Source organism: Orycteropus afer, unplaced genomic scaffold (assembly GCF_000298275.1).
Source record: "Orycteropus afer afer isolate SDZICR_OR568_19922 unplaced genomic scaffold, OryAfe1.0 scaffold00590, whole genome shotgun sequence".
NCBI classification, from domain to species: domain Eukaryota; kingdom Metazoa; phylum Chordata; class Mammalia; order Tubulidentata; family Orycteropodidae; genus Orycteropus; species Orycteropus afer.
Window position 1 is genome coordinate 1,442,471 of NW_006922177.1, and position 6,059 is coordinate 1,448,529.

The following is a 6,059-nucleotide window of genomic DNA, read 5'->3' on the forward strand; positions in this document are numbered from 1 at the left end:
TTTGAACCGCCAGCCTTCTGGTTAGCAGTCAAGTGCTTTAGCCACTATGCTACAGAGCTCCCTGCATGATGTATTATTGATGTATTATATATATATATATATATATATATATATATATATACACACATATATATATACACAGTTGGATTCCATTGGCTAGGATTTTATTGAGAATTTTGGGCTCTATGTTTATGAGAGATATTGGTCTATAATTTTCTTTTTTACTGATGTCTTTGCCTGGTTTTTGGTATGAGAGTTATGCTTGCTTCATAGAATAAGTGTTGGGGTATTCCACCCTTTTCTGTGTTCTTGAATTGTTTGAGTAGAATTGGTATAAGATCATCTCTGAATATTTAGTTGAATTTGCCAGTGAAGCTTTCTGGGGCAGGTCTATTTTTTTTTGTTGGGAGTTCATTTTTGTTTTTCTTTATGGTTTGTTCAATTTTTTCTTTTGTGGTGCATCTGTTCAAATTTTCTACCTCAGATTATATTAGTGTGTTTCTAGAAATTTATGCATTACTTGTAAATTTTCAAATTTGTTAGAATCAGTTCTTCATAGTATTCTGTTATCATTTTTTTTCTAGTTAGTTCTTCTATGATGTCACTTATTTCACTTCTTACATTTGTTTGCATTTTTTCCTTTAGCAAATTTGCTAATGGTTTGTCATTTTTATTAATCCCTTCAAATAACCAATTTCTAGTATTATTGATTATTTCAATTATTTTTCCACTTACTGATTAATTTATTTCTGATTGAATAATTATTATTTCCTTTCTTCTGGTGAGTGTAGGCTCTTTTTTTCTTCTTCTTTTTTTTTTTTTTTCTAACTGTTGGAGATGTTGGGTTACAATTCTCATTTTTGTTCTTTCTTCTTTATTGAAGTGCACATTTATTGTTATAAATTGTCATCTGTGTTATGAATTGTTATCTGAGCACTGCTTCTTCTATGTCTGCAAAATTTTGGTATTTTGTGTTTTTATTCTCATTGACTCAATAATTTTTTTATTTCATTTTAAAATTTATTTTATTGCCCAGTACTTTTTAAGAATGGCATTATTCAGTTTCCATATATTTGATTTTTTCTTTGATCTTCCTTTTATTGATTTTTAATTTTATAGTATTGTGATCTGAGATGATGCTTTGTAGTATTTTGATGTTTTTACATTTATTGAAGCTTGCTGTGTGGTCTAACAAATTATCTTTTCTATATAATGTCCCATGTGTTCTAGAAAAAAAATGTATTTTTTGTTGTTGTTGGTTGGAGTGCTCTATATAAGTCTACCAGGTCAAGTTGGTTAATTGAGTTCTTGAGATCTTTTGTATCTTCATTGAATTTCTTTCCTCTTGTCCTGTCTTTCACTGAAAGTGGTGAATTAGGCTGGAGACAAGATGGCATCCTGGTAACACATTTCACCCAACCTTTATACAACAGAGACCTAGAAAAACCAAGTGAAACAGATATATATTATTATCCTGGAACTCTGAGCATCACATGACAGGATAAGAAATTATACATGAAAGGTCAATTGGAAAGGGAGATTGAGCAAGGATAGTAACTTGGGAGAGAAGTGAAGCTAGGGCCTGACAAGCATGGCTATTTTGAGACACAGAAGACATCATACACCAGCACAGAGAATCCAATTTCATGGAATCCACACTAGGACAGGAACTCAATGTGGACAGAACTACAATGAATAGAGTAGCAGAATATGAGCTGGATTTTGGAGAAGAAAGAAGAGGGAAATAGGCAAGAGTCAGTGGCATTGGCAACAGAACAGCAAGGAGAGAATCAATGAAGAGAAATGTATCAACTCACTACTAGTAACAGCAGTCATTTGGGTTGAGGCCTACACGAAGGGGAAGGCCTGTGGGGTAAGGTTGGAGACACTGGACATCAGCTGGCCTCCCACTTGATATAGTGCAGGAAGTGTACTAGGCCAATACCAATGAATTGCAACTGGAGAAGTGATTTACCATTATATCTTCCCAGTTACCAAGGATAAGCCCCTTCCTACTCCCACCAACCCTCTTGCTAGGGACACCCTACCATCTGACCTCTATCTGTCTAGTTCCTTGGGCTGCCTCCTCTACCAGGAGCCACTCACTGTACCGTGCCCTGAGTAGACAGAGCCAGTGTCTCCAGCTCTGCCTGGCTATTCCTATGCCATTGAGAAGTCTTGCTCTCACAGAATGGAAAACACTTGGCCTCGTGGCCTCCTTGTTAGGGAAGCACCTAGAATACCAAAATCTTTGTGTCACAGCAAAAACAGTTCTCAGAGGACAACTACAGCAGTAAGAACACACATCAAAAAAGAATAAAGAACAAAAATCAACACTTTAATACAATATCTCTAACAATTAGAAAAAAGAACAACAACAAATAAAGATTTGGGCAGAAATAAATGAAACCAAAAATAGGAAAACAATAGAAAGAAGCAACATGATTAGAAGTTGGTTCTTTGAAAGGATTAATACAATTGACAAACCACTAGCAAAATTAACAAAGGAAAAATGGAGAAGATGCGAATAACAAGAATAACACATAAAATAAATGAAATAGGTGATATCATAACAAAACCTATTTAAATAAAAAGGATAATAACAGAATAATGTGAAGAACTGTACCACAACAAATTTGATAACCTAGAGAAATGGACAAATATCTAGAAACATGTTACTGACCAAAACTAATAAATATGAGGTAGAAAATTTGAACAGAGCCATCACAAAAGATGAAATTGAACACATTATTAAAAAACTCCCTCCAAAATAGTCCTGGCCCAGAAGGCTTCACTAGCAAATTCAACTAATCATTTAGAAAAGAGCTGATACCAATTCTACTCAAACTATTCAAGAATGTAGGAAACGATGGAATACTCCCAAACACATTCTATGAAGCAAGCATAATTTTGAAAGCAAAACCAGGCAAAAACATCACTAAAAAAGAAAATTATATACCAATATAACTCATAAGCATTGATTCAAAAATTCTCAACAAAATCCTGGCCAATAGAATCCCATAACATATTAAAAAAAATAATACATCCTGACCAAATGGAATTCATATTGAGTATGCAAGAATGGTTCAACATTAAAGAAACAATCAACATAATCTGTCACATAAAGAAAACAAAGGAAAAGAAGCACATGATCATGTCAGTTGATGTAGAAAAGGTAACACCCACTCTGGATGAAAATGGTCAGCAAAATAAGAATAGAAAGGAAATTCCTCAACATAATTAAGGGCTTATACACAAAACCAATGGCCAACATTATTTTCAATGTAGAGAGACTGAAAATATCCCCATTATGAATGGGAAGCAGAAAAGGATGAGCTTTATCACTACTCTTATTTAATATTGTACTGGAAATCCAAGCCAGAGCAAAAAAGCAATAAAATAGGAAATAAATGGCATCTAAAATGGCAAAGAAAAAGTAAAATTATCTCTATTTACAGATGATAGAATCCTACACATAGAAAATCCTAGAAAGTCAACAAGAAAACTACTGGAACTACTAGAAAGCTTCAGCAAAGTGATGGGATACATGATCAACATAAAAAAAAAAATCAGTCAGATTCCTCTACTTTAACAAGGAGAACTCTCAAAAAGAAATCAGGAAAACAATGCCATTTACAATAACCACCTAAAAACATGAAGTACCTAGGAATAAATCTAAGCAGGGACACAAAAAAAATCTATAGAAAGAAAACTACAAAATAGTACTACAAGAAGCCAAAAAATAAGTATATAAATGAAAGAATAGACCATGATCATGAATAAGAGGATTTCACATTGAGAAAATGTTAATATTACCCCAACAGATCTACAGGTATAATGCAATTCTGATCCAGATTCCATCCTCATTCTTTAAATAAAAGGAAAAACTATATATGGAAAGGAAAGAGACCCAAGATAAACCCGGGATAAACAAAGCCCAACTAAGGAGTAAGAACAAAGTAGAAGACCTCACTCTCTCCAATCAGCCTGGTCTCATACAATAACAGACACATAGACCCTTGAAAAAGAATTGAGAATTCAAAAGTAAATCTATCCACTAATATTCAGCTGATCTTTGACAAAAGGCTCTAACCCATTAAATGTGGAAGATATTGCCTCTAATGGATGGTGATGGCAAAATTGGATATCCATTTGCAGAAAAGTGAAGCAGGATCCATATATCCAATGATACAAAAAAATAAATAAATAATAACTCAAGATGGAGCCATGACCTAAATGTAAAACCTAAAATTATAAATATCATCAAAGAAAAAAATAGCAGCAAATTTTGGGACCTAATCAAATAAAAAACCAAAACTCACTGCCATCAGGTCAATTCTAATCCATAGCAGCACCCATTGGGTTACCAAGCCTGTAAATCTTTATGGAAGTAGGTTGCCCCATCTTCCTCCCATAGACCAGCTTGTAAGTTTGAACTACCAACCTTCTGGCTAGCAGCCAAATACCTTACTCATGACGCCACCAGGACTCCTAATACATGGTCTAATTATACTGTCAACTTAACAAAATGCATAAACAGCAGAGGGCAAACTAGATGACTGGGAGTTCCTAAAAATTAAACATTTATATGCATCCAAAAATTTCACCTAAAGAGTGAAAAGAGAATGTTCAGACTGGGGAAAAAAAGAAAATTGGCCCCAACATATTGGAAAAGGGACTAATCTCTAAAATTTATAAAACACTTCACTACCTCAACAACAAAAAGACAAACAATCCAGTTTAAAAATGGACAGTAAAGATGAGCACTTCACTAAAGAAAATATTCAGGTGGCTAACAAATACATAAAGAAAGGCTTGTGATCATTAATCATCAGAGATATGTAAATCAAAACAATGAGATATCATCTCACTCTAGTATTAATAGCAAAGTTTAAAAACAGAAAACAATGAATACTGATTAGGGTGTAGAGAGAGTGGAACCCTCATACACTGCTGGTAGGACTGTAAAATGATACAACCACTGTGGAAAACAGTTTAGTGCATCCTTTAAAGTTTGAAATACAAATACCATATGATCCAGCAATCCCAATACTAGGTATATATCCTAGAGAAATAACAGCTGTACACAAACAGATACATGCACACTCGTGTTCATTGCAGTATTCTTCACAGTGGCAAAGACATAGAAACAACCTAAGTGCTCATCAGTGGATGAATGGATAAAAACAACTATGGTGGATACACACAATGGAATACTATGAAACATTGAAGAATAATGATGAATCTGTAAAACACCTCATAACATGAATGAACCTAGAGGACATTATGCTGACTGAAGTTAACCAATCACAAAGGGACGAATATTGTATGAGACTACAATTGTAAAAAGTCAAGAAAAGGTTTGCAAGGAGAAATAATCATTATTTGAAGGTTACCAGGGGTAAGAAGGGAAAGGAGAGTAAATCCCTAACTAGAGGGTAGACATGCATCAAATTGTGTGAAGGGAATGTCAATATACAAGGAGGAAGTCAGCACAAAATGATCAGAACAAAGGAAGACACTTGGAGCAGCACAAGAATTAAAGGCAACAAAGGTAAACATTATCACACACACAATCCTGAAATACCAGCAATAACAATAATCTATCAGTGGATATATAGATAGAAACCCAAGATGAACAGGGGTAGGAAGGTGATTGGGACTAAACCCATGAATATATATAGAATCGACAGAGAATATTTCTACATATGTATTTATATGTGCTGAATATATATCCATGAATATATAAGAGCATATGGTTGTTGTTATGTGCCGTCGAGTCAGACCCAACTGATAGTGACCCCTCCTTGGGTTTCCAAGGTGGTATCACTATGGAAATAGATTGCCCAACCTTCCTTCTGAGGAGTGGCTGGTGGGTTTGAATTGTCAGCTTTCTGGTTAGCAGTCAAATGTTTTGGCACTACACTACCAGAGCTTCCCATAGAGCAAATAGAGTGCAAATTTTGAAAATTTCATAGTCATACCAAACCTTGAGGGAATGAGTCATTGGGCCCCAGGGGTTCAGGGACCATAGTCTTAGGGACACTAAGTTCAATTGG